General features: G+C 50.1%; 1 long non-coding RNA gene and 1 pseudogene across 1 annotated transcript; both read left to right on the top strand.

The window, feature by feature from the left end:
• Positions 1-897: 897 nt before the first annotated feature.
• LOC146176245 (uncharacterized) lies at positions 898-2,528 on the top strand. The gene is made up of 2 exons (XR_014701506.1): positions 898-1,139; positions 2,388-2,528. It is a non-coding gene; the product is annotated as an uncharacterized LOC146176245 (long non-coding RNA).
• A 4,295-nt stretch (positions 2,529-6,823) lies between these two features.
• LOC146176244 (uncharacterized) lies at positions 6,824-11,353 on the top strand (annotated as a pseudogene).
• The last annotated feature ends 5,621 nt before the right edge of the window (positions 11,354-16,974 follow it).

Genomic DNA, 16,974 nt, shown 5'->3' with positions numbered 1-16,974 from the left:
GAGAAGTGAAGCAACGCAACCCACCCCAGGTGGAAATTTTCTGCTGGTTTCTTGCTGGAAGCTGCTGGTTTGTGCTGGAACCAGCAGGTAGCCTGCTGGATTTTTGCTGGTTGTACTGGTTCCAGCAGGGTGCTTGCTGGTTTTCCACTGGTCCCAGCAGGCGACCTGCTGGTTTTCCACTGGTCCCAGCAGGCGACCTGCTGGCTGTGCTGGTTCCAGCAGTGAGCGTCTGCTGGTCTCAGCAGGCAACCTGCTGGCTTTGCTGGTTCCAGCAGGGTGGTCGCTGGTTTTCTTTGCTGGTTTTAGAATTTTGCTGGTTCCCTCCTGGAATGCTACTGGAACCAGCAAGTAACCCACCCAAGTTTACAAACGCATGTAATGGAGTTCATTTACGCACGTGAGAACTTGTTGCATTGCCCTATCGCGAGCTCATTCATTCTACAAAAACGTAGCACGGAAAGTATATACCCGTTTTTACACCATGTTTCTGCTCCGTGATCAAAATATCACCGTAGCTGCGAAAGACACCTTTTTAAAGAAGCTATGCTTTTTTTTTTTCGGCCGGTAGCCGCAGTGTTATACCGCTATGAGCTATTGCAAACATCAAAGATGCAAAAAATGTTATCTGATCTTTACGAATTTGTTTATCACGGCGTAATGCACGAGGCTGCTGTCACCATCATCTGCTAGCGTAGCAGACGACGCGCCTTCGAACGATCTGGTGCAACGATCAGAGCAGAACGAATACAATTACGTGTAAGATGGTATACAAATAGTAATATTAGCACAATTTGAAATATTTAAGGAGTATTTTTTCGTACCGTTTGACAAACGCGCATTTTCAGCGCTTACGACACTATCGTAACCAGTCTCCGGTTGACGCTCAACAAGCCAAAAGAAGCCGTTCCGAAATTTAGACATTTACGTAGTGAGCTGTTCTGTGCTGGCTCGTGTTTGCGAATGCAGGAGTATTTTGTGCTTTTTACAATATTTAAACGTCGTCGTCAGTATGAATTATTTAAGGCATTTTACCTGAAACATCTACCTAAGTTTGAACCGATCAAGGTGGTGTAACAACTTCTGTCAAGACTGAGAAATGTGATGTGACATCTGCAAGGCCTAGGACCTGCGTGTGTTTGGTAAGTAAAAAAGTGCATCTCATTTCTTTTTTTTTTTTTTTTTTTTTTTTTTGTAGTCCTCGCGTTGTGTAACGTCTAGTGGATTTGCGAGAGCTTATTATAAGCACGGAGGAAAAGAACAGTGAAGCAAGCGGGAACAGTGACTCAAGCGCGCATCACTGCCAGCGCAGTTCGGCAGTGATGAGAGCCGCTTACTAGTCGAGTGACTAGTAATTGACTATTAAGTGAGCTGGTAATTTTGTCGTCCCTAGTTTAAAATAGGCCATATCATTTTGCCGAAGTATCATTGGTGCTATTTTCGGCAAGTAAAATATCTTTGTCGCCCGATTGTTTTTCGCTTTGTACGAACAATGGTGAACAGCCAAGGATTCAAAGAACGTCTAATCGCAAGTTAACACACTGTGCAAGTTAACACACATTCGATACGGTTCGTTGCAAATAGACTAACTAGACTGTCTTTCCATGCCAATCCATTTGCAGGGTATGGGTGTATGACGAGTGGCATACCAAACAAGGTTAAAAGAATATGCCGCTAAACAGTCATGTCTGGCTAGCAATGGGTATACCTCTAATCTCTCTGATTTAATTTAAAGGAGCGAACAGTCTACGAGTCCAATGTAAACGTTGGGTATAATTTTTTTTTTAGGTTTGTTGTTATTAACAAGAATGAGTCTTATGATGATTTAGGGAGAAATAATATTGCATGAAAAGCGGCATTGTTTTTCCTTCCACATTTCATTTAATATTCTTTCTCCCTAAATTATCTTAACACTCATTCTTGTCAACATCGACAACAAACCTAAAAAGAAAAATTATCCCCAATGTTTACCTTGGACTTCTAGACTGTTTGCTCCTTTAAATTGTATCATAACGAGCCCCTCATTTCATCTAACCTTTCTGGCAATACCACACCAGTTGTTACGTTGCATCTGCCTAAAGCAATGCAGACACTTTCCTAGGAGTGGCGTTCTCATGGTTGAATGAATGAAACACCATGGGTGCGTGTGGGCATTGGTGCAGTCTGCACAGGCACACGCAAAAGCTAGCCATCCACACATTAGTAGAAGCGCTGCTCATTGAAAATTTTCTCTAAACGTGGTTTGCATCACACTTGACCAGTTCTCATGTGGATTTGCACCAAATATGTGGTTCTTGGGTAGATGCTTTCAATTTCCATTATTCATATTTTATGTGCAATAGCATGGTTTTGGTAGCATATTTTTCTGGTCTGTTTTTTTTTTCATGCAGCTACCTTCATGGCACCATCCGAGTTGGAGCTGGAGCACACCTGCTGCAGTACCACAGTCTCAAAGGGAAAATGTGTCCATGCAGATTGCAGAATTTATATGGGCATGGAAAATAAAATTAAACTATGAGTCATGACTGAAACCTCTGCTGTTGCCATTATTTTCTTTGTGCAGTCCAAGGCAGTCGCTGCACCAAATTCTCGTAGGCTGACAAGCCCCCAGAGAACCAATCCACCAAATTCTGACTATATGCAGCCCTCGGTTGAAACCTAGCAGCCAATGGTTCCAATAGCCGCTGGTCCCAGTGGCTGTTGGTCCCAGCAGCTACTGGTCCCAGCAGCTACTGGTTCCAGCAGCTACTGGTCCCAGCAGCTACTGGTTCCAGCAGTGCTGGGTTATTAGCAGATTCCCAACAGCTGCTGGAACCAGCAGCTGCTGGTTCCAGCAGCTGCTGGGAATGTGCTAATAACCCAGCACTGCTGGAACCAGCAGGATCCCAGCAGGAAACCAGCAGAAAATTTTCACCTGGGACAGATCTGTGCAACAAGAAGACAAAAGACGACGCTTAATAGCGGTGCGAATTGCACGCGTCTTTCTCAGATGACTGCGCGGAGTCGGCAGCGAGCGCTTCGCCGACGCTGCTACAGCCGATAAAGCGCTCTGCTAGGGTGGACAGTGTATAAAAGCGGCACTGCACGCAGCTGTTGTGCAAATAAACAGTTATCTGCATGCCGAGGAAGCGGCCGACGCCCTCCCTCGCCGACCCGCTCCTCAGCTGGAGTTTCAAGCGATGCGGCGAGTAGACCGCTAGCGCCATCTCGGGACTGGCACGCGAAACTGAAAGAATGAAAAACACCGAAGGGTCCGTTGACGTGCCTACCGCGAAGAGGGTTTTTTCCATGCCGCGAATATATGAACGGGGAAAAACGCGTCTCAAGGCCCGAGTCAGCAGACGCGACGCTCTCGGAGACAGGTAGCAATGCGAGGCGAGCCTTTAAACTCGCCGCTTGAAGTAACAAATGTTTGTTGTCCTGACTTGACGGCTTCGTAGCCTTCGCTGCTAAAACACCTCGGTTATAGTGCTGTACCTCGGTATACTAGTCCTGACCCCCGTTGTCCTGACACTGCGGTGCTAATGCCGTAGTCAACTGACCGTCAGCGATAGTGAAACGTCTGGTTGGACTCAGGAACTCTGCGACAAATGCTGCTCAAAGGAAGCCCTGCGATCAATAAATGGCGTTGTTTCATTGTCATCGCATCGCGTTCAAACCGGCCTGCATGCTGGCAGGAGAGATGGGCGGGTGGACAGAGACGCCGTAAAGACAGACACACGTAATTTTGTTTGGGTGGGTTCCTTTATAGGCGCTTGCAGATGCGCTCGATTTGCATCCAAGTAAAAAAAAAAAAAAAAAAAAAAAAAAAAAAAAAAGAAAGAAAAAAAAAGAAAAAAAAAAAACTTATTTATTTTGCAATGAATTTGAACTGAATTTTGGCTTGTGTCCGCGAGAGCCACTGCACGATAGAGCCCGGGCTACTGACCTCAATTATTATTAACCAGATAGCACGACGCATCTATTTGAACTTTCATGAGACAACAAGGGCTCCGCCAGTGCACGCGGCAACAGCCGCATACTACATGCACCGGCGGCGTTCACGTCGGCGTAATCCTCCTCTGCAACAAGCTAAACAGAAAACGAAGCCTTTCAGGCAGATCGATCTCCTATTTATTTCGCAAACAGATGAAGAAATAAAAAACTGGCTGAGCTAATCGTAGTGGCTTAGTTACCCAGTCAGCATGAGTTAATGAGAGAGACCCGTGCTTTGTCTATTGCCTTGCCTAGCAGCGTCACGGAAGGAAGCCGCTGTCAACACTGACGGCCTGGTTCAAAGAAGACTTTCCAGGAGACCCGCTGCCAGTCGTATCTTGCAAAAGGAGCACGCCAGGAGAGCACCGCTGTGTGATGCGCGCTCGTGCATGTGTGGCTTGCGCTGTTTATTTGGCCAAGCGGTTTCGCTTTCTCCCGCGAGCGGCCCATTCATGCTGTGTGAAGTGGGACTTCGTGAAACAGCTAGCTCCGTAAAACACACGACTATAACGCGAGAATATTTTGTTCAAGGTGACTACAATCGAAGTACACAGGGCTAGGGGAAAAATGGAGACAGCAAATACCAAAGAAACGGATATTTAAGACTCATGACACCAGAAACGCGCGCTACATCGTCGGCGGCAGAAACATTAGCTGCTGGTTTAACTTTGCTTAACCTTGGAGGGAAGCGAACGCTTCATGTACAAGACTGCGCTCATCGCCAAGCTTGGATTAAACACGTTGTGCTCTTCTCCAAACGTTAAGTCCTTGTTCATCGGTCTCTTCGGCACGCCGACTTTTCAGGGCCTCATTCCGACGTGTTTCGTGTTCCGACGCGCTACTGTAGCAAGGTGTTCGAATTCCCTCTCGCGCAGTGTTGTAACCTATAGCAAGGAGCCCGGGGGTTTCTATTTATGCACGTATCGCCCCTAGAACCCTCTACTTCTACGTCAGACTGACGTCATCTCACGTGATCTTGACCTTGACAGTATCGCCAGTATCGCCTCTCTAGAGCCATCTACTTCTACGCCAGACTGACGTCACCTCACGTAACCTTGACCTTAACAGTGGTCACGTGCCACTTGGTGGCCTACGTGACTATGCCCCAATTACATAGCGACCATGCACCAGGCTTCACACAGAAATTTGACCTCTATTTCTCCCTCAAGATGAAAATCGTGCATACCTGACGGCTCGAATTACCTGGAGCGGTGGTGGTAGTGGTTATTTTATTTATATACAAAAGAAAGGAAAAGATGTTTGCCAGCCCCGGTATCTGCTATCTGATATCTGAAGCACTTGAACTGGGGCGGCGGAAATAAAGGGATAGCGAGGAAGGGGTAGTGAAGCTTTCGCTTCAAAAGCCACCGACACGATAAACGCACGCAGTCTCTCGTGCAGCAGCAGTAGCAACAACCGTCATCACCGTGACACCGCTGTTGTGTGTTTCGCTTCTTTCCACGCTCTCCACAACTATTTCAGTGCACCATCTTTCCCGACGGTGCATGCCGGGTCGTTTCCACGATCATTAGAGAGATTTAGCTTACCGCGATCCGCTACCGTGACTCTCTACCACACGTGAGCGGGGCGCTCAAGCCCCGACGCGGCTGGTCTGTGTGCCGACATCCAGTATGTGGCGCCATCTATCGGCGTCAAGGGGGGTCCGAGCATGCGCAGTGGCGGATCACGGTAGCAGATCGCGGATCACGGTAAGCTAAAACTCTCTATTACCACCGTCTCCACTGCCCCTACGCGCAACACCGCTCCAAGGACGTTGTAAAGTTGGCTGCTCCTACAAGCTAGCAAGTCTAATGGTGAAGGTTGCTGTAGCTATCTTGACGAACAGCAAGACAAAAATCGCGTTATATTGGTAGCTTACTTTCGAATAGAAAGCATGGTACATTTCGACACCTCTAAATTAATGAAAGAAACTCACATATTGCGTGAACAGGGTATCGAAAGTATCAGTGCTCGTTCCAAGACGTTAGTGTAGTGATGCTGTGTTCTGTTAGGACATTCGTTAACAGACATTTAAAAGGAACGATCAAATACCTTGCACTATAGTCGTATACAACCAAAATGAAGTCACCTCGCCCCTCTTCAAAGCTATGCGTGCATCTGAGTACCCTTGCTAGCATGGCAATACAGGGTGTAGCAGGTGGGAGGCGTTTTGACCACGCCGCAATCGGATTATTCAGGGCGTCATGAAAATAGGTCGCGGCAACACTTGCTGAAAGGCCTGTTCTGAGGGGAGCTATCGCTTTTCTTTTTCTTCAGTTGTATCCAAACGTAAAAAAATTCTGCCTGTAACGGTGAAGGTCGTGGAAGCTTCAGCCTCGTTCGACGATGTCTAGGGAAAAATGCCGTAACATGTTTCTTTCTAAAGTTTGGTTTGTTTTATGGGATTTAACTTCCCAAAACAACGCAGGCTATGAGAGGCGTCGTGGTGGAGGACTCCGGAAATTTTGACCACCTGGGGTTGTTAAGGTGCGCTGACATCGCTCAGCACACGGGCGCCTTGCTTTTCGCCTCCACCGAGAACCAGCCGCCGGTGCCAGGATTCGATCCCGCACCATTGAGTACAGCAGTCGAGCGCTCCAACCCCTGCTCCACCGCGGCGGGTTCTTTATGAAATGCATTTACAGTACACCGAGCCTGTTTCGTGTTTCGGGCACAGTTGTTGGTTGAATTCTTCCAATTACACCGCTGTATATCGCAGTGAAGCCGCTATTCCAAACGACATTGTGTGGTGAAGTCGACCTGCGAAGCGTGCCTGTGATTGGAGACCTTTTGTTTAGCTCTACCTCTGACCGCCACATTCTACCGCTACCGTGCGAGCGAGGTCACCGTCATGACGACAGATGGCGCCACATTCCCGTCCAATGGAAAGAGGGCATGTGTTTTTTTTAGGAAGGCTTTCACACAGCCCCAGCGAACTATATGCCGAGGAGCCAACCAGTGGTGCAACTCCCACGCAAGCCGCCAGAAGCCCAACGGCCAGCAGAGACAGAGGTCAGATCGCTCCTTGCAACGCCTGTTGCCGAATCTGGCGAAGTGATGTGGAGCGAATGAGAATGTCGCCGTAGAACCTCCCAGATACAGGCTGCAGCCGGACGAGACGGCCTGCTCATCAGGGATGGTCAGTCAGAATGGTCGGGAGATGCAGCCACTGAAGCCAGAAAAGACCAAATAAGGTCAACTGACAAGACGGCGGAAACCTGGAAAGAAGATTAGAGTCCGAAGACGCCAGAAACGAAACGCGGTGAACGTTGCGTTCCCTAATTTACACGCTGGCAGACGCTAAGCGAAATGGGAGTAATAATACAAGGAAATGAAGCAGAAAGAGATAACACTGTTTGGAGTAGCTGAAACACATCTACGGGGCATGGAGAGACCCCCGGTCAATTAACCTTGGAACTAGACGGGCTGCAACCGAGAAAGCTCAGCCCGAAAAGGAGAAGGTGTTGGGTTTTTATGGCGAGGAGGAGGCTCCTGGACACCGCTCTCGGTTGCCTACGAGGAGCACGCTTGGGTGTCTGGCTATATTCATGCAGTTCCAGTAATGGCATGCGTAACGTACCTAAGTGTCTCCCCTAACCAACGTGACGAAAACTCTAACATCCTGCACTGCATAAGGCATGACATCGAACGCTGGGGCCCCAACCGGGAAGTTCTGATATTGGGCGACTTTAATGGCCACATTGAAAAACTCGCGCTACTTCGACCATAACGGTACTCTCCTGCTTGAGCTGGCCTGGGAGTTATCGCTCAAAACCACTCCCCACAAACATGTCCAAGGACGACCACGAGGGTAGGCGCATGGCCAGGGCAGAGGCCTTAGCTCACCACTACGAAGGGCAACCCGGAGTGTACCATGTGGACGCGTCCGGCCCTCACCAAGACGGGTGGTACACGGCGGCAGTGTTCCACGAGCCCAAAACGGTAAACGGGCATTTAAAGCCCGAAGCGTAACACGGGCAGAGCAGGTCGTCATTGCGTTAGCAGCAACACACTCTGATTCCAAAACAATCATAACCGACTCGCGAGGGGAGTGTAGGAACTTTCAACAGGGCTGGGTCCCGTACCTGGCCTACCGGCTACTAAAAAACAGCTCGGACCTGGCCTACCGACTACTGCAAAACAGCTCGTACGTGGAAAGTCCATCCCGCCGCTTCATAGTCTGGGCTCCGGCCCATTCGGGGCTAGGAGGAAACGAGGCAGCAGATGACGCCGCCCGCGCGCTTTCTAACCGGGCAACCTCGTCTCCTTCCTCCTCAGAAGAATTCACACGAGACTACACTTTCAGAGAAAGTTACGCGGCTGTACCAAAACAGACACAATATTTACCCTCACCCGTGTAAAGGGTAAACAAGAGCGGAGGAACGCGTGTTTCTTCGCCTCCTTACGAATACCATGATGTTCCCGGCGTCACTTAAACACTTTGACAGTGCCTTCTCCGGGGAGTGCCCGCACCGCGGGAAAATGTCCTCGGACCTTTTCCACATGGTGTGGGCGTGCCCCTCCAACCCTGCCTTTGCACCTAACCCAAACACCACCCGGGAGGACTGGGAGACGACCCTACTCGCCTGCTCCGACCTGAAAGCCCAAACGGCCTTGGTCAAACGAGCAATGGCGGCAGCGGAAGCCACTGGGGTCCCGTACTAGGGACTCCACCTAGTGTTTGTGAGGGGAAGGGCACTAAGCCTGACCCCAGAGCAACCTTTATGTAACTCTCTATTTTTATTAAACGTTTTCACCACCACCTCGAGATAATAAACCTACGAGCTGACTGTGAGGGAACAGTCTCATGGTGTGCCCGAGGCCAGAGTTCATCCATTGACTATGAGTTCGTGTCGCGGAAACTCTGCTGCGCACTACAGAGAATTCACATCGATGTGGAAGGCCAACATAGCTTGGGGAGCGATCACAATCATCTCATGCTGCGGTTCAAAACATCCACATGGCATCGACAACCTAAACGGCTTGAAGGCCCAACACAGATTCTCCCTGCTACAGCATGTGAATAAGTGGCCGATGAATTTGAGCTTAGCCCCACCGAGAAGAGGCAGTCTCCTATGACGAGTACATCAATGAACTCCGCCGCATTATGCAGAAGCATGTGAAGATGACCAGTGCGCGTCGAGGGGTCTGTAGAAAAAACTTGTGGGATGGAGAGGTTAGGGCAGCGCCGTGCGCCCGTCGTCTTGCCAACCGACAACACCGTCGGGCTGTTAGATATCCTGACGGCGAAGATATTCAGGGTAGTTGGCAAGAATATTTGCTTCGAAAGCGGGAAATGCAGGCCGTTACGCAGTTGAAAATAGCCGAAGCCAACCATAAGACGCTTCATGACATCAAGAGCGCTGGGAAGGGAGCAGCGTCCAAATTCTGGATTAGTGGCACGACAGTATGGCAGGCCAGCACAGGCAGAAATCCGCAACGAGTCAAGTGGGGCAAAGACGGCTGATCTTCATCATTCCTTGACCGAGCAGATACGCCAGTTATACGCGGCACCACCAGCACTGAAGGAGCCTTGCACGAGTTCCCCTACCTGTGGGCCTCCAGGGAGGGCTCTAATGGAACAAGAAATTTGGTCAGTGTCGTTGGGAGCCATCGATAGAGCAATCGCCCGGATTAGCGCGCGCACAGCCCAAGGACTGAATGGCATCCCTGCGGGGCTCGAAAAGCCTGGGCAATGAGGCGCGGGCACAGCTTGCCGGTATCTCAAAGATATGCTGGCAGGCAGCCCTCTGCCAGAAGACTGGCGCCATGGCAGCTAGTGATCCTGCAGCCAAAAAAGGGCGGTGATGCCGGCCTCTTACGCGACTATCGGCATCTCACTATCACCAGCGTGTTGAACAGGGTATATTCGCACAAGTTCTGAAAGCTTGGATGACAGTGTGGGCCGAAGAGAGCAACCGCTGAACTCAGTTGCAGAATGGGTTCCGACGTGGCCGCCGCCTTGAAGACAATCTGCATGTCTTAAGCCAATGCATAGAGATCGCGCGAAAAGAGGCAAGAGGGCTGGTGAGCTGTATCCTGGACTTAGCGAAGGATTATGACAGCGTCCCCCAGGAATAAATGCTGCAACAGCTGGATACAATTGGAATGCCAAAACCTGGACAGAGATGCTCCGACGTCTGTGGTAGTCACCCTCAATGGATCTGGTCGGGCGAGGTGGTAGTGGGTAAGGGCCTGAAGCAGGGCTGCCCACTGTCACTCTTGTTATATTTGTTATACACGGCGAGTGTTGAGCGGCGGCTACTGACATCGGGTGTTGGCTTCATAGTGGAGCGGATGAGCGAAGGCATCAGGGAACGGCAAGTGTTGCCAGCGATGGTGTTCGCTGACGACATGGTGCTGCTGGCAGGAGACGCGAACGACCTGCAAGCCCTCATTACCGACTGTGCTGAAGCACTGGCGCCTCTTGAGTTGCAGTTAAATGCTAAAAAATCGGCCGTACTTGCTTTTTCTGGACCTGAACCCCCCTGTCCCCTGGTGTTGCTAAAAGTACGTGAGCAGCTTCCCCTAGCAACCCATTACCGCTACCTCGGTGTGACCTTCGGGATTGAGTCTGACTATATACTGCTGGTCATGAGCTGCATTAAGGAGATCATCCCAGCAGGCTGGTAACATTCTTCGCAGGAGATGCTTGTGGGGCTTTAACCGATTTCTCATGGTGCGGGAGCTGTGGAAGGCGGTGCACGTCCTTGCCCTGACCTTTGCCAATGCGGTGGTATGTTCTACAGCGCCAACTCGCGAATGGCTGGAACGCAGTCAACGCACTGTTGAAAGGCTGGCTCCAGGCTGCCATGGGAACGTTGAAAACGAGGCAATTCAAGGCGACCTTGGTTGGTCGAGCTTTGAGGCGCGAGAAGAGCGAAGCAAGGCGTCGTATGACGGCAGGCTGAGACTCATGCAACCGCACTGATTAGCGCGACAAGAGTTCGATTACGTGCACCGTAATGGGGTCCGCAGCAACCCCGCAGGAAGTATGGCTTTTTCTCTCAGCCCGTACAAGACGAGACGGAACGAAAGTGGGCGAGAGCTGTTGAGGCTCAGGTGCGAAATGTGGAAACCGAGAGTTGGAAGGCGGCCATGGAGGGAAAGTCCACACTTAAGCTCTACAGCTAGAGAACACGAACAAGAGGTTTGTGCGGAACCCCTCTATGACAATGACATCTCTAGCAGCCTCCCCTTCGAGGCACGAGCCAGAGCCCTCCGAACTCTGGTCTATCACCAGCACTACGATGCTAGTGTGCGAAGTACGGTGTGCAGAGGGTGCACAGTGAGCGAGGAGACTATCGACCACCTGGATATCGACTGTGCGGGCCTCACACCAGCGCCGACAGAGGGCACTGCACTCCCAAAGGCGGGATAATGAAGCATAGGACATTGTGGGAATACAACAGGCATGAGGTTTTGAGGGGTATTCAGAAAGGAATTATGGTTCTCGGGCTTACTTTCGGAAATGCGGTTTTGTGCCTAAAATCAGAGGTAGAATTGACATTAGAAATAAAGCAGCGAGCCGTCGGACGATTAGCACTAGGTGCCCACGGCAAAACCACAAATGAGGCGGTACAGGGAGATATGGGCTGGGCATCTTTCGAAGTACGGGAAGCTCAGAGTAAAATATTATATGAGGAACGCCTGAGGAAATTGGACAGTAACAGATGGGCTGCTAAAGTATTTAAAGACCTATACCTAAAAGCGTTGACTCACAATGGAGGAAAAGAACTAGGAAACTAACCAGTAAATATGCTGGTCACAAGTACGAAGAAATAAAGAGCGTTAAGCAACAGGTGAAAAATATAGAAGGTAAAAATTGGATAAATTCGTTGGAAAAGAAACGGAGTGTGGAATTATACCGAAAGTGGAAAAGGCAGATCAGGAAGGAAGCTTTCTTTGATAACTCAAGAGGCAGTGCCCTACTTTTTGAGGCTAGATCAGGGTGCCTTAGAACACACTGCTACAAAAATAAATTTAACAATGAAGATGTCACATGTGCTGTATGTGGGAACTGCAGTGAAACAATTGACCATATTATACTCGAATGTAATGGTATCCATCCGGAAGTCGATGCAGGCGCAGTCACTATTCCTGAAGCTCTGGGGTTTAGAGATACCAGTGACCGGGTGAATAAACCGGCGGTGGAAGCTAGAAAAAAACGACTGGAAGATTGGTGGCTCAAAAGCAGAAAAGTGGCATAATGTTAGTAATGTATAAACAAAAATGGAAGAAATAGAATGATGGTATAGTTAACCAATCTAAAGCAATTAAGATATAGGGAGAAAAATGAGCATGATAGCTACTGCTACCACAACCTTTCAAAGGGGACGCTCCTATATTCCATCCATCCATTCGCTTGGGTTCAGTATACGTCACGCTACCGACAGTGCAAGTCAATTCAAAGAGGTGGCCAATATCAAGAGCCGCCTAAGAGAGTGATGGAAGCTAGTCCGACCAAAATAATAGCTGAAAATATCTATGTAATTGTATGTGTTCGTGTACAGTAGTTAAAAGTGAGCCATTTTAGGATATTGTTCTAATGTAAAATCCACCTATTACAAAGGGGAAGGCCGCAACATCCATCCATCCATGACGGCGGTTTCGGTACGCAGGGGCCGACCAGTGCGTCCGAGACTGACGACGCGAGGTAGCGCTAGAGAGTAGCGGTGAGTAGGATGCCTCGATGCGAGGAGGAGGAGGAGGTAAACTTTATTAAAGAAGAGGTCGTAGGCGCGGGGTGGGTTGACGTTCCCGTCCCCGCGGTGGGCTCCTCTTCTAGGCCGGACGCCAGGTGGCCGACCGACGATGTCGTTCGGCGACCTCTTCAGCCCGCTCCGTGACTCGGAGTTGAACCTCCGGGTCGGAGCTGAGCAGCGCGGCCTGCTACTGAGATTGGGTAGAGAGCTGCAGACTCTGTGATGGCTTGTCTTGATTACATGAGTATAGGATGTGTGGTGTGTCTGCCTTTTGATATCCACAGAGAGAACAGACAGGGCTGAACTGCTCTGGGAACCATATGGAGTACATGTACGGATTAAAGTGTCTGTTTGAAGCTGCCGCCAGGTGACTTGTGTTTTACTTAGAGATCGATGTGGTTCTGGGAAGATTTGTCTTTCTTGAAGTGGGTAGTAATTTCTTTGTAGGTTGTCATCCGCTCCCTGGCCGACCTGAGCTCAGGGCAGCGCACCTCCCGGTTAACTACGAATCCTCGGGCAAATTGGTGCGCTGCCTCGTTCCCAGGATGGTCCGAATGGGCAGGGACCCAGATCAATGTGATAAGGCGGGTATGGGAGATTTTTTGTAAGATTTTGATGGCTGCGGAGTGGGCCCTTCCTTTTGCAAAATTTCGAATTGCGGTTTTAGAGTCGCTAAGGATGTATTTGGCAGTGGTGGAGGTAATGGCTAAAACTATGGCAGCCTCTTCGGCCTCCTCCGGAAATTGTTTTATTGATTGTCGCCGATGCGAGGGGAAAACCTCGAACCCTACATTTAGATCCCACTCGCCGGCCCGCGCTACACCTGTGCGCGTGCAGCGCGAGCCGCGAGCGAGTCCTGCAGTTTTCATTGTGTTGGCGCCGACGACATGGGCTGAATCTGTTTGGTTTGGTTTGTGGGCTTTAACATCCCAAAGCGACTCAGGCTATGAGAGACGCCGTAGTGGAGGACTCCAGAAATTTCGACCACCTGAGGTTCTTTAAAGGCCCACTGTCCACCCTCCGGTCGAAAATATTTTCTTCCCCGGTGACTGTGAGACTTCGCGCACAGAACGCAAGACCGCAAAATGTTTTTGAAAAGAGTAGCTAATAACGCAGTTACAGCCACCCCAATCACCCGATTCTGTTGTGTTTCTCTCCTTCCGTTCCCTCGCAAAGGTTTTCCACTCTCCTACCCGGTCGTCTAGCCTCCGCAAGACAAATTCCCCTTCCTCCTCCGCGTTTGGCGGGAGGTGGGGCGTGGCATTCCGCCTGCGCGAAAAAAAAAAGAAAGAAAACGGGCGAGGGAGCGCGCGCCTCTGGATTCGGTCGGGCCGTGGCGAGGGAAAAGCGCGCAGCGAGCGGTAGACACCCATCCTTCTCCCGTCAGTCAGCGAGACGGACCAATGGACGTCGTTCGCGGGAAGTACGTTATTACTGCGGCTCGACGGGCCAGCGCAGGAAACGGGGAAGCTGGCTTCCCGAAGGAAAGCATGAGAGAGCTTTGATTTGTATTTTCGTTGCTTTGCGGCGCGCGTGTCACTGTAGCATTTTGCACAGACTATCTCCGGTACCTGATCGAAACACTGGGCTCCTTCGCCTAGAATTTCCTTCCCTGGACAGTGGCCCTTTAACGTGCACTGAGACGCTAGCACATGACAGAGATGTAAAATACTAAACGCATGGAGCTGTCGTGACAACGATTGACATTCGAACACCTCAACAGGACGGTAGCGCATTCATGCGACTCGGCTGCATGCATGTGTCGTATCATGTGAGTCGTGACGTCACGCAAAGCAGTGCTCTCCGGGCCCCGCGCGGGAGTTTCAATTTCGATTCATGATTTTCGCTTATTTAAAATCATTGCTCGCGCCTTGTAAAAATGAAATTCCGTGCTGGGATGACCAAGTATTTCCACAATATAAATCAACCATTAACCCAGTACGGATGAAAAGTAGCCGCGGGGTTAGCCTTAAAATGTCCTCCTAATTTCTACTTGCTAGAAGTGGGCCGATCTTAGAAATAAGGCAGTGAGACATGCCGCGGCACTTTGTTGACAGTCATATCTTTTAGCTGCTACATTTGTTGCTTACTATATGCAGGCAAAACTGCGGGAAACGTGCATTGCAGGCAGTGAAAGCTTCACTTCTGTCTTTAGCGGGAATTTGTCCTGACAGGAGGGCGCGGTTATCGTAGCAAGGGGGACCGAGAGGAAGGCTGCCGGACACGGTATCACGTGAACCCCGAAGAGTTGAGCGCCGTCGTCGTGCTGGCCACGGTGGACGTTGATTTTTCACCTGCGGTGAAAAAAGCACTGTCATGTTATTATGCACAATCTTCCGCATTTTTAACATGTTAATTGTAATTAGTTATAAATTGGAGGAGGGTGCAGTATGTCGTTGCGAGAGCTAATCGCGTTACACGGTGTCGTAGCACAGCGAGAGCCCCTATAATCACTCGCTCCTTCAGCGATGCGCCACCTGTTGGGCGGCGGTGAGCCCGTTTGGCGCGTCGGAACCAATCAGCGCGTGCGCACTTGCGGCACACGGTACCGGATTACGGTAGCCCATCTCGGGGGCCCACTCACACTTCCTACCATTGTTCACACTTGGGAGGGCGACATACGAGGCACTTTCCCCAAATGGTCTCGTTTGGAACAAGACTTTCGGTCTTGAATTCATCGGCAAAAAGAATCGAGATATGGAGCTTCCGTTCACTGCCGAAGGTTAGCGGTTTGCGAATCCGCCTTTTTCGCAAGACCGCTCAGCGCATGCGTGCCTCTCCCCTGGTTGAAAACAAACTACCAACCCCAGCTGCGCATGTGCAGTTCTTGGCCTCCGCGATCGGCGCAGCGGTAGCTGATCTCAGAGGCCATGTATAGTTAATATTCGTGACAGGCGTATGCGATAGATGGCGGTAGCTGTCAAGAACACACACCGTCATTTCGTTGACCGCTGCATCTCCCAAGAACGTTTTCAACCAGTAGCAGAGGAATTTTCAACCACCCTCAGAGGGCGCCACATTTTGTGAAAAAAGGCGGATTGGAGTCACAAAGCAGTGGCACAACCTTTGCACAACCTAAACAGTGGCACAACCTTGAATGAGCCTTAACGTACCCCGTGACTGGCCGATCGCGCGGCGCTCTGCGCTTTCGAACGGCGATAACAGATCAAATCTGAGAGCTGAGCAAGCGCACGAAGCCGCCTCCAGCGCAAGTATTATCCGGTACGCTGTTCCATTTCTAAGAACGCACGCCCTGCCACATTGTATCGTTTGCAAGGAGCTGGTGGGAAGAACAAAGAAGCCTTTGAAAGATGGGTCGCTTTGTTACCTTCTAGCACGGAGCGAGAAACCTTTAGGAGTGGAAACTACGCTGTTTGCGGCGACTAGAAAAAGTCACAAGCCCACGGGGCCACTATCATGCTGGCGGCGCCTGTCGGCGTGGAAACAAATTACCGCCGTTGTGGTTGTTAAGGTAGGGTGTCTAGACACCTTAGTTAAGGCAACCAGTCCAGGTTTCGTTTTTTCGTCGCTGCGGCTTCTACCATGCGCCGCATGCCGCCGCCACTGCATACGGTCGCGTCATGCTCCGTGCTGTGGGCGCTATAATTGTGACCTTATCTGGTCGCCCGCGCTCGCTCGCGCTGACGGGAGTTTCACCTCCTAAATGGTTTCTTGCTGCGTGCCTTCTAGCGACTGAAACAATTACTACTGATTAACAGAGGTGAATCAAGCCGCTGCGACTTTTCCCACGTCACAACCGGCTACCCCAAATCATATTCGAGGTAGTACTTAGCTTTTATGTTCGTTTAAAAATACCCTGAAACGATATTTATTGCAATATTCTAATGCAACAAATACGTAGAGATGGTCGTTGTGAGTAGTGCAGTCACGTGAAAACGCACCACCCTAACCGCACACTCTGCTTGCGAATTTAATCGCATCATAACATCTTAGCGTGTTCTTTTTTTTGGTCTGTTCTGTTAATTCTTACGTAAAGTTTTGCGCCACCTCGATGCGCCCGTCACGAACGGCTCGGCATCAATAAAATGTTTCTGCTCACCCGATGACGTTATGAACCAGATAACGAAGCAGCACAGGATGAAGACACCAACGCCAGCGGCAACTACGTTCCACGGCATCAGGTTCCTGTAAAAATTAAGAGTCAATTACAGCTTCAGAAATCTTCAAAAATAGGGGGACACTTAAGCTCCGCCATTAAGGCAAGACGCGATAGCATATAATCACACACGGACACTATTCACACTGAAAATTCCCACCTGCCATGTTCCGCACGGAA

Source organism: Amblyomma maculatum, chromosome 10 (genome assembly GCF_055883805.1).
Source record: "Amblyomma maculatum isolate TAMU_Amacu chromosome 10, ASM5588380v1, whole genome shotgun sequence".
Taxonomy (NCBI): Eukaryota; Metazoa; Arthropoda; class Arachnida; order Ixodida; family Ixodidae; genus Amblyomma; species Amblyomma maculatum.
Note: the sequence above shows the minus strand (reverse complement) of the source record. Positions and strands in the feature narration are given on the sequence as shown.